At 35.3% G+C, this 18,961-nt stretch overlaps 1 long non-coding RNA gene across 3 annotated transcripts; it reads left to right on the plus strand.

Annotated features, from left to right (window-relative positions):
• The first annotated feature begins 6,288 nt into the window (after positions 1-6,288).
• On the plus strand, positions 6,289-10,260 carry LOC114323584 (uncharacterized). 3 transcript variants are annotated; one of them, XR_003651268.2, is made up of 4 exons: positions 6,289-6,696; positions 7,554-7,675; positions 9,491-9,894; positions 9,967-10,260. It is a non-coding gene; the product is annotated as an uncharacterized LOC114323584 (long non-coding RNA). The 3 variants fall into 3 exon arrangements; XR_003651269.2 differs by having other exon boundaries at positions 7,554-7,670; XR_014348028.1 differs by having other exon boundaries at positions 6,290-6,696; positions 9,479-9,894.
• The last annotated feature ends 8,701 nt before the right edge of the window (positions 10,261-18,961 follow it).

Raw genomic sequence — 18,961 nt, forward strand, 5'->3', positions numbered from 1 at the left:
GAGTGATAGGTTAGTGTATATATATATATATATATATAAGGTTAATTGTTGAAAAATCAATACTAGGTCTAGTGGATATTTTTTATCGAATGAGAGATTCACCCTTTGTAAAATACTTTCGTGAAAAGTCATTTTGTTTGTTTCGAAAGACATTTTATTTCCAATTTTACCCCTTAATTTTTATGTTGACTTTTTTTTTACTATATGTTCAAATTTTATCTATTTGTTCAAATTTTTTCACTATGTGTTCAAATTTTTTCCCTTATTTGTTCAAAAGTTTCTCTAAATGTTCAAATTTTTTTCTTTCTGTTCAATTTTTTACCCTATCTGTTTTATTTTTTTGATATTTTCAATCAAAATTTCTCTTATTTGTTCAAATATATGTCCAAATAAAATCTATCTGTTGAAATTTATTTATTTTTTAAAATTTTTTGGTTAAAACTATCTGTTAATTTTTTTTATCTATTCAAATTATTCTTTATTTGTTGAATTTAATTTTTTTTCAAATTTTATTATCTGTTCAAATTTTTAAACAAATCTGTCTAATTTTTTTTAATCTGTTCCAATATGTTTCTTCTTCATCAACAACATTCATCATCATCATCATCATCATCACCATCATCATCATCATCATTACCATCAACAATAACAACAACAATAACTAAAAAAAAATAAAATAAAAATGAGAACTCAACAACAACAATAACAACTAAACAATAAAAAAAAAAAAAATCCACAAACAAAGAAGAGAGAGAGAGATAGATAGAGAGAGAGAGTGGTGGTGGCACTACGACGCCGAGGGTTTCGACTCAGATAGAACATCACCTACCGAGATCGGTTCCAAATGACCTAGGGTTTGAACTTAGATTTGTTGGTGGTAACGGTGGTGAAACTGAGACAACGGTGGCTCACGACAATGGTTGACCTTCTTTGCCTATTTAATTTTCTTCATTGACCTGACTTCATCTCCAATGAATCAGATTGGGTTGTGATGATGGTGATGGTGATGATGAGACTAAGAGAAGAACAACTCAAGACTAGCAAAGATGATGCGGCAACCAAAGGGGATGCAGCTAGCCAAACCAGTGGCATGTCGGTGTAGTGCAACGTTAGAGAATGGAGAGAGCTGAGAACGATGTGATCGGAGCCTCTGACGCCGATGGCTCAACTTAGAAGAAGTGGCTGTCTAGCAAGAACACAATGCTAGAGGATGGTGATCCGGCGAGAGGAGGGTGCCTGATAAAGAGAGAGAAGATGACGATAGAAAGAGAAAGAGAAAGAGAAAGAGAGAGAGAGAGAAGGATATGAGAATGATAATGAAAGAGAATGGGTTTTTCGCAAATGAATTTCAACAGATCCTATATATGTTGTATATGTAGAGAGTAGGGGTGGACACGAGTCGGTTACAGCCATGAAACCCCCAATCCGCCATCCGTTCGCCAGATTGACAGATTGGAGAAAATCAATTCGCACCTGTCCGCCAATCCGGCGGATGTGGATTGAGCGGATTGACGGGTTGGCGGATGGATGCGAATCGGTTTGGTGGTTTAAAATTTTATAAATTTTCAACATAATTCAACTTGTGCACTTCCTTAAAAAAAAAAAAAATTACAGTCAGTGACTTAAAAAGGTATTACAATCACTGCATACCTCACCCAAAGAAAAAAAGTTTAAAATTTTAGAATATTACAATCACTACATACCTCATCCATATATTACAATCACAGCGTGCCTTATCCATATAAAGTATTACAATCTGTGGTTCTTAAAATATAAAAACAATTCAAACTACTAAAACCATAAACAGAGCAGTAGTCACTACAACATTTTCTTAGTTTAGTGACATTTGAAAGTGCCACAAAATTATTGGTTTAATGACATTTTTTAGTCTTGTGGCATTTTGAACAAGTGCTATTTGTATCCGTGCCACGGTAGATACTAGTGCCACGGTAGATACTTGCAAGTGCCACTACACCATCAAAGCTAAAAACTTTCAATGACATTTTGATGTCATGATAGATATTATTTGTGGCACTATCAAGCGCCATTAAAAAAAGAGTTAGTGACACTTATAAGCGTCATTACACCATCAAGACTAAAACCGTTTAGTGTCACTTTAATGTCATGGTAGGCGCTATTCGTGACGCTATCAAGTGCCATTCGTGACGATAATTCGTTGTAGAACAATTTGATCCGCTCTTGCAGAGACTCGATGTAATGACCCCGACCTCCGATTAATGCTAATTCATGATTAATTATGCGTACTAGTAATTTAGGAAGGATTTGGGATTTATTTACATGTGTATTGCATTATTTATGTGTTTCTATCTGTTTGCGATAAAATGATCTGTTCATGTCTTTAACTTTAAATTGCGAATTGAAAGTTTTATCGGCGTCCGAATCAGGAATCGACTTGATTTATGTGCTAGTTAGGATTTATATAATTTTATGGTAGGTTTAATTAAAATTCGGTTCGGAGCGATTAAATTGGATTAAATAACGTTAAATTACATTAGTTCAATTATTTACGACATTGCCATTAGTGGGCCACTTAGGTACCATTGCTTGGAACTCAATTGCATACACTCCATAACATTTCCTCAGCCATTTTTGTGACAAAAAATGTAGGAAAGAGTGAGAGAAGAGAAAACTTAGCTTCAACAAGAGATTTGGCTTAGAGACTTAAGGAATTGGTAGAAGATTTGCAAAATTGAGCTTCCTCACCTGTAATTCAAGACTTAAGGTAGGAGACTCATCCTCTCACTTATGTATTTGAGTTGTTCTAGCATGGTCCATGGTGATAGTAGTGATAGAAGTCTAGTTGTGGCTTAAAATGTTGAATTTAGAGCTAAATCATGCATGCATGTGCATATCTTGAAGTTTAAAGTTGTTTTCATGGAAATTCTTGCATGCATGTTTACATTTTAGTTGAAGTCCATGATTTCATCTTGTTTTTGAAAGAATTGGTTCTTAGGAGCATGAATTGGAAGCCTTAAGGTTGATTAAATTCATGCATGTTACATATCCATCATGTTCTTGAAGTTTATTTGAAAATTGTGTTTAATTGAACTACCTTTGGGCTTTGATTTCTCAAATTGATCTTTGAAACATGTCATATTATGAGTTTACAAGTGTTTTCTAGAAAATTAGCCCAAAAGGATCGAATTTGATGCATTGTAGTTAAGTTTTGAGCTTGAGATTCGAATCTGAAAATTCTACATTTTGGACTCACGCTCGAGCGGGGAACTCCACGCTCGAGCGTACATACTGGGTTCATGAAGTACGCTCGAGCGGGTAAAATGACATTCGAGTGGGAATTTCGTGTATCCAGTACTTTGCCTGTGCTCGAACTGGATAATGCACGCTCGAGCGAGGACTTGTGTCTCATGCTCGAGCGGGTATCGAGCACCCATCGAGCATGGATTTCATGTATCCAGCACTTTTACTATAGCTTGAAGTCCGCTCGAGCAGAGTAATCCACGCTCAAGCGGATTACTTTTGTCTGCATGTCCGCTCGAGCGTAGAAGGCCACGCTCGAGCGAGACCTCTGTTTCAGCAAAATTTTGAAAAGTATTTTAAAGCGCATCTTTGCATCCTCATTCCATCCTAGGCATTCCTAGGCCATGTTTTAGACTCTATAATGAGGATAAGAGATTAGAAACACACTAAGAGCCAACGAAATAAGTTTTGTACAATTAGAACGTGTGTTTCAAGTGTACATCTGTTATATGTCGTGTAGGTCACGTGCCACGCCCTGTCTGATCGATCTGCTCTGTCCATCTGTCTGTCTCCAAGCTCACTGTGAGTAATAACTTTGTAAAGTTATGTTCAACTTAAGTATTTTCTGACTGGTATTGTATGATCTATTTTCTGAAACGCTATCTTACGAATTATGAATGAATGTCCAATTTTCTGAAAAGTATTTGTGGCACCCTTAGTTCATGTAGCCCTTGCCGGGGGGTAACAATACCGTGGCCAATCTGCATGTGGCCCTCACCCGAGGGTAACAATACTGCGGCCAATCTGCACGTGGCCCTTGCTTGGGGGTAACAATACCATGGCTACTTGCGCACAAGTTATGGACCTTTGTGGTCGTTGGTGCCAACTATGTATGTGGGTCTCTGGACCAATCTGTTCTGATAGCTAATGGGTGTACCACATATGATCTTATGCAAAATCTGAATATGCAAATGTATATGAATCTGTTTCTCTTTTGAAGTCTGGTTATGCTCTGAATTAAATACTGGGTTCTAACTTGTGATGGACATCATTCATATAACCCCTTTACTCTGTTATTATTCACTGGGCTTTCGCTCACAGTTTATATTATGTATGTAGGTGAGTCGGCACATGACCAGGGCCAGAGTTGATGGCCCTTTTGTACCGTTTTTGGTCAGCCAACCGTTATGCCCCCCGAGGAGGTTCCGTCCGAAGTCTAACGCCAGGGCTATTTTTGTATTTCATGCTAGTCTTTGTGTAAGCACTAGCCAATGGGGATTTTCTTAATTGTTTAAAATTAAGAAAATTAAAAAAATGAGTATGAGATATTAATTATAGAGCTTCTCACCAAAAATCTCATTTTGCTTATATAAATGAGAGCATAAGATTCACTTTATGTAAGTGAAACAATTTACTTTTTCTTTCTTTTTTTGATGTAAGATTGTAAAATAAAAAGCAAATGAAAGCTAGCCTCGATCATTTTGTAAACTCATATGCATATTAAAAAAAAAAAAAACAAATTCATTCTAAAGTCATGTTCATGTGATTTCAATGTATTTATCTTTAATAAAAATATATGATCTATTTATAAAATTATATATATTATTTATTTTTTAAAATTAAATATAATAAAAGGAAAACTAGTGAGACCCCCTTTTTTGGAGAATCCCCACTACCTCCAAAGTGATCCACACCACTCATGATGTGTGCGGCCCACATCATAAATGGTATGGATCACTTTGGGGTTGTGGGGGTCCTCCAAAAAATGGGTCTCTATCATTGTTGATAATAAAATTACGCGATTATAAATGATAGTTTCGATCAAAGTAAATCGAACTTTAATTTTTTCATAATGTTGCTAATAAAAATAGAAAATAAATTAAAGTCAATCAACTGACAACTTCTCCTTTCTGACATGTGCCTTGTTACATTGTCACCCATGTGATCATAATCGTAGAATTAACTTGCATCATTGCATTTGGAGCAAAATATTGTTTTAAAAATATAATTAATTGTAGTCATGCAAGCAAGATGTACCCAATTGGGAGAGATGGATGACAGCCTCCAAATTTCAAAACCTTTTTATTATAATAATAATAACATTAATTATTAAGAAAAGTTTTTAAAATATATAAGTTGACCTCCTATTAGAGACACATATTTTCACTATACAGTTTGGTGAATCATCAGCTTAAACTATGATAAAAGCTTTCAACCTAAAACTATTTCATCCTAAATAATTCATTTTTTTTTTCCTTTTTTTTTCCTCCCAATGTGGGATTATTAAATAAAAGCTAACTAATGAAGATTTTCTTAATTATTTAAAATTAAGAAAATTAAAAAAAATTAGTATGAAATATTGAAACTCTCACAAGACTTCTCATTAAATGTGATGAAAGTATAAGATTCTCTTTATATGAGTAAAACAACTCTCACAAGGTTTCTTTTTCTGATGTAAGATTATCAAATAAAAATAATTATTTAAGATTAAGAAAATCAAAAAAAATTAGAATGAAGATTTGGAGTTCTAAGAAAACTTCTCACTAAAAAGTCCATTTTCCTTATATGTATAGATATGGTATATTCTCGTATTCATTATAATTTTTTGTTCTTGTTCTTCATAAACAAGTGATACAAAAAGAGCGTAGAGCTCATGCCATTTTTCTTATCACTTTCGCTCACGCTTAATGCGGTCATGTGGTTCTTCTATGGCCTTCTAATAAAAGACTTCAACATTGTTGTAAGTTTGTTTACAAAACTAGAAGCTCTCTTATTTTTTACATTCACATGAAGCTATACTAATAAGAATTCACCTTTTTTTTTCTTCCTTTTTTTTTTTTTTTTGATAATAGATTCTGAATGTCTTGGGGTTTATTTTTTGAATTATTCAAATGGTATTTTACGCAATATACAAGAACCCAAAGAAAAAGATTTCTTCTGATCAAATACGGAACGAAGTGATAGCCTGCTCTGGAGGAAGGAAGAGAAGCCGATGAGAGTACATCTTCACAAGTGGTCCCAGTTTCAGTCTCTGCTGTACCTACATCATCTAGCTACAACATCTTCACAAGTGGTCCAAACTCTCTCTCTCTCTCTCTCTCTTGATAAGGATACTGCGGCTGCACCTGCTATATTCACTGCTGCTGCACCTGCTATATTTGATGAAAGTCAAGAAAGCATAGACAGAGCAGCTACACTCACAGCTGCAGACAGAGCAGCTGTAAAAGCTGCAAGTATAGACAATTAAATTGCAAGAAGAGTTTTAGAGCTGAGGTTATCACAAGTTCATCACAATGTAAACAATATACAATAGAGTAATTCTATTTGAAGAAGAAGAGAGAGAGAGACGCAAATAAGAAGAGGAGACGGGGACTAGGGAGGCGACCAGTGAGGATGGTCGTGATGGTGGGTGCCAGTGACGGTGGCCGGAGAAGGAAAGCAAGCGGAGGCAGGCAGTAGGTGGTACAGTCCAAAATAGTAAGTTTTAAAGGGATGTAAGTGTAATAAAAAAAAAATTATGAAAATTGTGTGTGTTGAGAATTTTGATGGTGTGTAAATAGAATTTCCCTACATTATATTTAATCTGATATTAGTAATCTCATGTTTGGATCATGTTGATCTTAAAAAGGTAAACGGTTTATTCTCGATATTATATTTCTTGTTCATTTTTTTAAAAAATAAATATAATTCAAATATATTGTTACCAATATCTAATTAATCTAATTTTTTTACATAAATAATCTATTTTCTGTTTGATTTAGAATTTTCAAAAACAGCTTTTTTAAATTTTCAATCCATTTTTTTTTTAAAAAGTAACTTTTTAAATGTTTTAATTATTTTAAAATCTAAATAAACTCCTGTCCTGTCTTCTCTTCTTCTTTGTCATGGCAAATTGGGCAGAACTTGCCTTCTTTCTAATGTGTTTGTTTCTTTGTTACTCAAGGAGTATGAAATCATACCCTTTTTTTAAAATTAAAAAAATAATTTATTTTCTATATTCAGCTTTCCTCTTGTGGATGTTATTTTCTATATTCAATTTTACTCCCGTGGATTGTTTTTGATAGTTATGTAAACAATTTTTATTATCATAGTTTCTTTAACTTGTTTGCTTGCAATTCAGTTCTATTTTTATTTTTATACTTTGGACTTGATTTATGATTGTACAATGCTGCATAGCATGAACCTCTGGAAGTCTTTCCTAAACCATTGCATCCTGTTTGTGATATTGGATTTCTATTGTTCCCTCTTGAACTCATGAGGGAAGTGTAGGCTCTCTCAGCTGCCTCCTCTGAGAGACAGACTTAATTCTAACTCTGATGGCTGCTCTTATGCAGGTATAAACCCAGATTTTCTTTCTTGGGTATACAACGTGGGGGATTGGGGCAAGGCTGGTGGATGAAAAAAGTCTATGATCTTGATCTACGTTCTTGTGGAATCTCACCACAAACAAAGTAGGGTATGAAAAGTCTAGTTCAAATACTGCAGAGTCATTCCTCTGTTGTGCTGGAATGAGCTTCATCACATTGTGTTTTATGCAGTTCCTTTTGTTGAGATTTTTAACCTGTTTTGTTTCTTGTGAGTGGTTAGTTATTTTTTTTAATTTTTTTTTGAAAGTAACATTTTATTAATTCTAATAAAACATTTAAAAGAGGAATTACATAAAAATCATGACATTTTCAATATTAGGAGCTCCATTCCAAACTACATTCTCATGGTTATTCTAGGAGCTAGCTGCCAAGCACCTCGGTTTTTGGAAGCCCGAGAAAGGAAAACGATAGAACATAGAAGAGTTAAAAGGTCCAATCCGCTGCAGCAACCACACCACACCACACCCCATCCAATTACAAAACTGACGACCAAAAATAGGTGGAAAAATGATAACATGAACAAAGAAGCAGCCAATGTAGATCAATGCTCCAACAACTCTTCATAAACAAATCACTCCAAAGTGCAAAAGTATGAACCTCCCCTAGCAGAGCAGTATAAGAGCAGCTACAACCATATCACAAATAGTCCATTACAGGGTGTAATCAAAATACAAAATCAGTGACATTGATCGATTTGCATAAATCATTCCTTTTTGCCTAAAATAAAATTCTGAATTTGATATTTTCCACCACCTCTTCCCAGATAGGCTGCAGACCCTTGGAGATTAACTTGTTCTTGGCAATCCATATACTCCACATGATCGCAAAGGGGATGATTTCCCAAACAACCTTTTTCCTTAATTTTTCCATCCTCTCCACCAATCACTCAATGATTTAATTGAGATAGGAGCCACCCATGGCAAACCCCACCATCTTAGGATAGATGCGCAAACTTTCCAAACAGCATGGTAATCAATTAGGGGATGGTCTGATATTTCAGGCTTATCATTACAGAAAAGACATAACCCAAAATTCGAAGCTACAGAGACACTAATCCTTAGGAGGCATTATGAGGTTTTAACTCTTCAAAGCCAAGCTAGCCATCCATCCAAAACATTGGACTTTAAAGAGGGAAACACTTGACCACCATTTAATTAGCGAACTGAAATTTTCCTGAGGCTTCTTCCATCCAGTGCGTCAAGTCCTTTTTTTTATTATTGGTTGAGACAAGTTGGATAGGAGGCTATGAAAGATACCGTCTTTTTCTTTTTTGCTCGTTCAAAGACACCATTTTTTTTTTTTGGGGCGGGGGGGAGGGGTCTAAAGTTAACGACACAATAGCAATTTAATTGAAAATGGCTCAGAAGAAGATGTTAGGTTGAACTAGTGTGTACATGTCTTTGTAAAGAAATTATATATATATATATATATATAATTTGTATTGCATTATTCAACTACTAAGCTTAAGATTGACTGCAGGGTGGAGATAAAACTTGACACAAAATTCAACAGCCAAACAGGAGGGATGATACCTCCCTTTCTCCACCAGAGAGAGAGAGAGAGAGAGAGAGAGAAAGTTCCAAGATTGTCTCTATTTGCCTATTGATGTGTCTTTCTTGGCAGAGTGTTATTCGTGATTATTCATTTTCCTAGTGCATTGGTTTAGATGGTCTTTATTAGAGGCATACACCTGTACTGTGGTTGCAACCCTTGGATGAGTTGCTTGGGCTTTAGCGGTTGTGGCTGCAGCTGGTGCTGCAGTTGTGTTTGTGCTTCGGCCGTGATTGTTGTGTTTTCATGACACTTAGACACACACTTGGATGCATAGACTTGATACTCTTATCAATTTTTTTAATATAAATTTTATTGGTGGCACTGACTAACAATTGCAGACACAAATGAAGGAGCTCGGAGCGCAATCCAGTGCTACAAATGAGGAGATCTTCACACAGGTTCTAAGGCCTGATCAACCTGGTCGTGTTTGAACATATGGATGGGGTCCTTCTCCAACAATTGTCTTTGGAGGTGGATATAGGCAGTCACAAGAGCAGGCTCATCTCATCTAGACGCAAGTCCAAGAGTAACTTAACCAACATAAAGTACAAATGGAGATGCAAGTGAAGGAGATGATGGATACTATGTTTAGTCAGATGCAAGGTACAATCCAAGCTCAACAAGCACGAATAGAGCTGTTGGAGTCTCAACAAGCCATGGGTGGGCCTGTTGCACTGGCTGCTACACATGTGCATTCACAACAACAATCCCATGCGTACACCTCATCGTTAATTGCCATCATTCATCCGAGGAAGTGAGTAAATAGTTGATTATGAAATTTTTAGTATGGCATTTTATTCATGTTATTCATTCTTGTCAAATGCAGGTTCAAATATCAAAGGAAGAAGGAAGAAGGAGAAGAAGTAGATAGGACAAACACAATGTCGAAGGGACTCTTATTTTGCAGTAAGTTTGCTTATCTCTCTACTTGGCTATTTATTTACTGATATTGATACTAAGATCTTCTGTATAATTGCGTAAGGCTTAGTTGCTGGAATTATGGTTCAAAAGTAGCATCGGTACTGATCAGAGGGTTCTTACTGTTTGCTAGTTTAAAAGTAGTAACTCAAGAACATTACTTCATGTTTCATTTTTATCTATTATCATTTTAGTTCAATAATATATTTCCCTTCTTGATTTGGACACCTATAGGCTATATGTATATTAGTCACATAGATAGGGTAAGTAATCTTAACGATGTAGATGAAGGCCTCTGGATGTCCAAAAATCTAAATTCTCCAAAGGCTTGTTTTTGCACAGAGTCATTTTTTTGGAGTAACTGTCTAGGTAGTTGGTTAATAATGCTCATCATGAATTCTCTTGGTGGAACCTTATTTAATTTCTAGTGTTCATGTAACATAGCCCATCTTCACCTCAATTATATGCAATATCAATAGGCTAATCACGGTTATGAAGCTCTGTAGCTTAACATAAAGGTTAAATTCATAAGCAACAAGTAGAAAGGTGAATGTCTGAGCGGATCACATCAGACAAGCATAGTTAACCTAGAACTTCATATCCTAAAGTAACGACGAGTAATAATTGGAAACTTTGATCATAAATATGAAGATTGGAGATTGAAAGACTACTTTCAACCTAGGACATATAGGAACAATGAAATTTGGGGATGCCGCACAATTTCTTAAGTTTCTAAACCAGGTAACTTCACAATTTTTTAAGGATCCAAATACTAGGGTTTGGATTGTTCATTGTTGAAAGTTGTATCTTTATTGAATTCGGTTAGTAGAATTAGTAGTTTTTTCATATTAGAGAGGTTGGGTTTTTCTTTTTCTTTTTTTGGTGATTTAAAATTTTATTCCACACAAAACACAAAGAAACAAGAAGCAAGGACCTACCCTTGCACAAAAAAATACAAATCAACACCGAAACAAAACAACAGAAAACTACAAAATCTAATTATCAGGTCTATAGAATGGAACAAGGCAGTCCCCAGTCCATACAGATTTGCCAAATTTGCAAAGAATTCTTAACTCTCTTGAAAGAACAAGCTCTAGCTCTAACTTCCTTAACTATTCCAAACACTATCACTTCCTTGTGACTAACAGACTGAGTAAAAATTCTCCTATTCGTCTCCAACCATACATGATATAAAGTGCAAGCCACGGAAAGTTTGAACATAGTATTTCCCAGTAAAAGGACAAGAGCAAAACAAATGCTCATGAGATTCTTTTACAGATCGACACAAACTGCATGCAAGATCTGCCTCCATTCCCCAGTGTAATAATCTATCATTGGTAGCTAATTTTTGTAAACAAATCAGCCAATGCACAAAAGCCCATTTAGACACATTTCCTTTAAACCAAACAATAGAACACCATGGGACCACTGCTCTAGATGGCCTCAGAGCTTCCCAAGAAGATTTAGAGGAGTAGCTACCACTCTTTGAAGGTAACCAAATAGCTTCATCAGATCGGTGCAGATTAGGAATAAGGGTATAAGGGGTTAAAGTAATAACTTGCTGAATTACTCTATTTCTTAATCTAGGCCAATGCCAGCATCAGCAACTATAAAACTTGAAACATTCACATAAAAGCTCTACCAATATTCTACACAATTCTACTTCCAAAATGTTGATAAAAAGGCCCCACTAGATGGCAGTTATCAAGCCATAAGAAGGTGGATTTGCCATCCCCTATTTTGTAATGAATAAGAGGCTGCCCAATCTCTCTAAGCTTGAATATCTTCCTTATAGTCCATGAGGAATCATCTGGACATCAATAAACCAAAAGCATTGATCCTTTAAAATATAGGTATGTATCCATTCAACCCAAAATGAATAAGCCTTCACACTTATAGCCCAAAGGTGTTTAATCATATTGACTTTATTCCAAATTTTCAACGATCTAAAACCTAAACCTCCTTGTTTAGGAACACAAATAATCTCCCACTTAAGTTTGGCCCCTGTTTGCTTAAGCTCGGAACCAGACCATAAAAAGTCTCTAATCAAACTTTCCACCTCCTTTAGAATTCTTTGAGGTAAAATAAAAAGGGAACTCCAATAGATATATACACTAAACAATACTATTTGAATAAGTTGCATGCTTTCTCCATATGACAAGAGCTTATTTGCCCACAACTGAATCCTAGAGCATATTCTGTCCTTCAGTTGAAGACAATCCTTATACCTCAATCTTTTGGAAATAAGAGGCACACCCAAGTACTTGACAGGTAATAGACCCTTAGGAATTGGAAGAACAGTCAGTAAATCAGCTTTTAAAACAGAAGAAATCCCAGCAAAGAAGACCACACTCTTCTATAGATTAGGTTGAAGACCAAACCATAAACGGAACTAATGTGAGGTGTCATTTATAATTCTGAATGACTAAATATCAGCCCCACATAGAATTGACTAATACCCAAAGATTGGCACTTAGTTTTATTATTTTCAAAATCAATTTTCTTAAATTACTTTAATTATTATTTTTGTATCAAAACAACTCGACTAGTCCTTGAGGATCGACACTTGGTCTTAACCGTTGTTCTATGGAGTAGTTGTTAGTACTTGGTTTTAAATATAATATTTTGGTGTGCAAACGACCATATCAAATAATATGAGAGTTTTGAGTTTTATAGGATTTTTCTCATTAAAACTCCATTTTGCTTATATAATATATAGATAGATAATGTGGTATTAAGGTTAGATCCCATATGATGGAATATTTGACAAATCAAAATTTGATACTTGTTAGATACATCATTAGGGTGGATTTTAGGGTGAAATTATTATTGGGTACTCTTGGGAACATGACTACATGGTACTCCATGGTATTATGATTGATGGAAAAAATGAGATATTATGATTTTGTGTTGGGTAATTGAGCAACATGAGAGAACATGATAAATGATAATTAATAATAAAAAAAATATAGACACGTAATATTCCAGAAATATCTAATAATTTTTTGATAAATTAAGTGTCCAAAGATTTTTTTTTTGGATTAATACTACTCAATGCCACATTCTCTCTCCCAAGTATGATCTCTGATGAAAAATTTTGTATATCAGTAACTATTTGATTGTAGTAAGGTTTGTTTTGTTTGTTTTGTGTGTTTTTTTGTTTAAATGCCACATTCTCTCTCCCCAATATGATCTATGATGAAAAATTTAGGGCCTTTACCTTGGCCTGCTCTAGCCCTTTCTTAGTCAACCATTAAAAGCAACTCAAATAAGAGAATAGTGTATATAAGTAATCATTTGATTATAGTAAGGTTTGTTTTGTTTTGTTTTGTTTTGTTTCGTTTCTTGTGTTTTTTTGGTTTACATTGAGGTTGTTATCAAGTTAGATTTTGATAATTTTTGAAGAGTAATGTTATTTAAACTAAAAAATTAGATTATTTTTTAAATTAAACTATTTAAGCCAGATCTTGTTCTCATGCTTTCTTAAATCATTCATAAATCATCTTATTTATACATTATTGACTCTAAAAATGAACTCGTATATATATATATATATATTCAAGTAAAGTGAAGAACCTCTTTGGAAATATTAAATATGGGTAATTGCATTATAATGATGGCAAGAAAAAAAATATAAATTTATAATTATAATTCTTAACATTTATTAAGTTTTTTAAATAATTTATAATTATTTTTTCTAAACCCACTTGTTTGATATTTCCCTTATTAAGTACAACCCCAACTTTCCATTTTTGGAATCATAATACTGCTCATCAAACCCGCCACCACCCACGACAATATTTCAACAATATCTCTCTCATTAGACATATTGAAAACACAGGACTACCATTGCAGAAACTTATACATCACCATTGCAAACTTCCCATTTTTTTTGAATCAATTTATGTTCAATAGTAGTGCTCATGAACGCCACATCCTTCCTCCACTATGATCTTTATATATTTTCATTCATTCAACTTGTTCTTCCTCATATCCCTCGTCGTCCCTCGTCCCAGATTTCATTCTTTCAACTTGTTCTTCCTCACATCCCTCGTCCTTCGTCGCTTGTCCAAGATCCCACATCCCTCATCTCTCTCCTCTTACTCCTCTTCCTTTTCCTCCTCATTCTCCTTCCTACCGCCAGTCAATCCTTTCATCCCAGATCCCATATCCTTCCTCCCACATCCCTTGTCTCTCTCCTTCTCCTCTTACACTTCCTCCTCCTTCCCACTACCATTTCATCATTCTCATCATTTCTGCGCTGAAATGCCAAAGTCATCGTTGACAGAGGGTAAACTGGCGGTGGACTTCAGATCGGCTACTTCTCTGTAATGTCCCCAAAATATAACACCAATCAACCATTCATAAGGTCTATGAACATAATAAAGTGGTATACTTCATTCATCAGAGTTTATATTACAAAAGAGATGTCACATGCATTATACATTCATAAATGTTCATCCTGAATCTATAGCATGTAATATTAAGATAACAACAACAAAGTAAATGCCCTACAGGCTTACATCTTTCCAAGTTATCACTTGGTTACAACAAAAGAAAAAGTCCTAACTCTTTTACATATAAAACCCCCAGCTTGAATAAACATTAAAGTATAAATATAACAAAAATAGAGCCTTTAGCCCCTGGTCCTCCCAAGCTATGACCTTGGAGGTAACATATCACCTGTACTTGAAAAATGGTTTCCCAAGTAGGGTGAGCCAAAGCTCAGTAGAGATACACTACCACAATGTATGAAATTTAACTAAGATATAAGCATTAGATAAATGTTCAACACTTAAAGCCAACCGACATCTTTTCATGACCAATCAAAAACGACATCAATATCTCATTCCATTTCCATTCATTCATTCTAATCAACTCATAGATATAGTCCTCTTGTTATCTAAACAATCCCAAACGAGACTACAACTCATTTGTTAACACTTCAATATCAACCATTATTCAAAAACTTTGATTTTCTTGCCATTTTACGGAATTCTCATCCGAGGGAATCGGCACCCATATATATGAGATTTCAGGACTTTCACCCTAGACACTCTGGCTAACTTAATTTTCAATGGAGTCCATCGCCTATCACCTCCCGCACAATGGAGTCCATCCCGTATCTCCTCCCAAACAATAACACACATACAATGTATTTAAAACATCGTCATATACAATGACTACCAAATTCACATATTCAACAATTTAGTCAAACCGTCATATTCAATGACATAATTCATATGATTAGTTTTAATTTGCCTAATCCTCATGCAATTTCTACAACAATCATAGCTATCCTCCACTGATAGCTCAAAACAGATATTTCTAAATAGATATATAATCTATCAAACAAATAATTTATCAAATTTCCATAGGTCAGTAATTTAACAAATCCAACTACACCATTCATCTACATACCCTTCCAATTTCATATTTTCCATATCAATTTCGTTATATATACAAGATGAATTATTCAACCCAAATTAGGGCAAATTTCCCATTTTCTTAGATGTCAACCCCAAGGCCAAATTTTCCATTTAATTACAAGAAAATAACATATTCAAAGTCCCAAAGTCATTTTACAACCCAACATGGAAAACCCCTCTTTTAATTTGTACCCAAACCCTAGTTTACTCAAATCACTCCCAAATCCCACCATTTATACATAACATCAAATACCTAGGTTAAAAACCATACTAAAGTATAGAATATCCCTACCTCAAGTGTATAAGCTCAAAAGAGATGAAGAAGAAACTCAAAGGTGCCCAAACTCGATTTTGCTCAGATCAAGAGGAAGCCCACAAGATGCTCTAACTCTTTATCAAAGGGAGTAGGGTAGAGAGACCCTTAGATCATGGCATATTTGTAGAGAGAGAGAGAGAGTATTTTAGAGAGAGAGACAGCCGATCTAGGGTTTTTAGCAGAAAGAGATTCAAAAAGTGATGTAAAACTATTCTGCTAAGAACTGATATACGCGGTCTTCGCTCGAGCAACCAGACACAACAAGTGACCTCACTCGAGCGCAAGAAGCCTCGCTCGAGCATAGAATACAAAGCTTCAAAAGTTTCACAGACGCACACACTCGCTCGAGCGCAAGAAGCTTCGCTGGAGCGTAGAATACATACCTTCAAGTATTTCACAGACGCACATCCTCGCTCGAGCGCAAGAAGCTTCGCTCGAGCGAAAGAACAAATAACACAAGGCTCGCTCGAGCTAAGAACTTTATCTTCCTCAGAAATGTTGCGTCTGGGAAGGAAACCTGAGAACCCTCAAACCTCGCTCGAGCGCAAGAAATCTCACTCAAGCGAATAAGCAAATTACAAAGCTTTACTCGAGCATAAGAAGCCTCGCTCAAGCAAAGAAGCCAAAAATTGGGTAACAACAATCTAGACCAACTAACAACCAACCTGTTCTAAACTCACCCAACAAGCTCCAAAACTCAAATATAAAGAGTCAAAGGAGAAAAACAAGACATGGATACAATATTCAGCCACGGAACCTGAGTCCGGAACACAATGAAGGTCGAGGTAAAACCGGGATCGCTATATTCTCGCTCAAAAATCAAGGTAAGCCACCATTGTTCATCCAATACTTGTTGAGTTCATGTGGATAGAGGTAAGTCACCATTGTTAACAATGGCAAGGTGGCAAGTCATACCTCCACATCTGAGAGGTATGGGTTGTTGTCTCTAGCTCCCTATATATTGAGTGAGTAGCAGAATACACAAGTTGGTGTATATCTCTGTGAAGGTAAGAAGAGAGTGTATATCTCTAGCTCTCTTTGTGGACATAGGCATTGAAGCCTAACCACATAAATTTTGTGTGTTTTATTTTTGATAGTTTAGGTAGTTTGGGTTTAAAATCCAAAAATTAGTATTAGAGCTCAAGTTGAGTAAAGGAAGTCAAAACAGAGTCTCAATACTCTGTTTTCCAAAATTGCTAGAAATCAAATTACTCAAAATCAATTTTTGAGTATACCAGAAGAATCGTCTCGATGAGACGAGTCTAAGACCCATGACGAATAGCCCAAGATAAGATCGGACGCTCCATCATGTGTCCTCCAAAGTTGGAGAGTAAAGGCCACGCACATACACATGCCATACGCTCGTCTAGAGGTTGAAGATGAGACTGCCAAATTTGATGATTTAAATATTTATGGGACAAATGAAAATTTTAAAAGTTGTTCTGGCTCAGCAATTAAGACTTGTGGTGTTATGACTTCCTAATTAGGAGTTCAAATCCCCTAGGTTGCCTTTTTATATTATTTTTTTGTTCTACCCCTAGGTTGGGTTTGAAGTTCTGTTGTTTTGTACCCATCTATTTTTATTTATTTATTTTTATTATATACTTGTTTGTCAGTTCTCACAAATCAATATATATAACATGATTGAAGTATTAAAAAAAAGGCTTGCCAAACAATGTGTTTTATGAAAATAGCCCAAAGCTCTCTCAAGTAATGTTTAATTCATTTGAATTTGGTTTGAATCAAATGATAATTTCATTAAAATGTCCATAGATTTGGTTCACTAAAAAAATGATAAAAAAATATAATACTGATGAAATAATTCATACGGAGATTAAGAAATGAACATTTCATTCCAATCTACTTTCATTGTAACAAACCAAACTTAGCATTAGGGGTAGGCAACGGATATTCTGATCCATCCAAACCGACCGAACCAAACTGATCCACCATATTTTGGACCGATGCATGATGACGAGCGGACAGTTGTAGATTTATTTTTTTCAGTCCTCCTAGTTTTGGATGGATGTTGGATTTGAGGATCCTTTGGCTGCAACTGAACCGCCAAACTGTGAGCACCCCTAGTAATTTGTAAGACTTTGTATTTTCAATTTGTTTAGATATTCTGTGTTTTCAATTGAAAAAGATTTTAAATATTTTGTTGTGTTGTCAATTTGTTTTCAATGTGGAAATCTTTTCATCAAATGGCAAGGATTGATATTTAGTATTTTTGTGCGAAAAATATAAGGCTTAATTTTGTCATTAAAAAAAAATCAAATTAAATAGTTTTTGAATAAAAAAAAGTAATGAAATAGTTTTGATAATGTATGGTTTTCTTATATGTGATTACTATTGGTATTTGACAATTTACTTGATAATCTTTTGGTTATTTGTTATTTAAAAAAAAAATGTTAACAAGCTGTATTATGTTCAAAATTTGTAAAAGTTTAAACCGCCAAACCGATTCGCATCCATCTGTCAATCCGTCAATCCGCTCAATTCGCATCCGTTAATTCGGCGGATGAATGCGGATTGATTTTTTTCAATCCGCCTATCAGACGAACTGATGCCAGATTAAAGATTTCCCGACTACAACCGAACCACGACCACCCCTACTTAGCATAGATAAACGTTTGATTTTTTTTGAACTAGTAAAATATTTATATATCAAGGAATAGAAACATTGACATCAGAGGATAAAAGCTCAGATAAATGTAAGGCGGGGATAGACCACCCAACTAGCAGAAAGGGTGTTGCTTGCTTGAGTGCCAGTTACCTAGTGAGCTGCTTTGTTTTTTGACCATCGAATCCAAGAGAAAGTCCAGTTCCCATTGCGAACTAGCCAGCAGATATCAAACACCATTGCCATACTTTCCCAAGGAGGGACAGTTTTTGAGACATAGAGCTTACCAATAGTCTAGTTATCACTCTTAATTTCAACAGATGAGAGGTTACGATTTTTGGCCAAAAAACATGCTAAGCACACAGCTTGTGCTTCGGCCTGTTGGGCAGAACTAGAGAGGAGGAAGGAGGCTTGTCCATCAAGAAGACGTCCCTCAGAATCTCTAAGAATAACAGCAATAGAAGCTTTTGCAACTGCCTTGCTGAAAGTTGCATCACAATTAATTTTGAAACCACTCGGGGGAGGAGGTTGCCAT

Source organism: Camellia sinensis, chromosome 13 (assembly GCF_055761805.1).
Source record: "Camellia sinensis isolate YWXY chromosome 13, ASM5576180v1, whole genome shotgun sequence".
NCBI classification, from domain to species: Eukaryota; Viridiplantae; Streptophyta; class Magnoliopsida; order Ericales; family Theaceae; genus Camellia; species Camellia sinensis.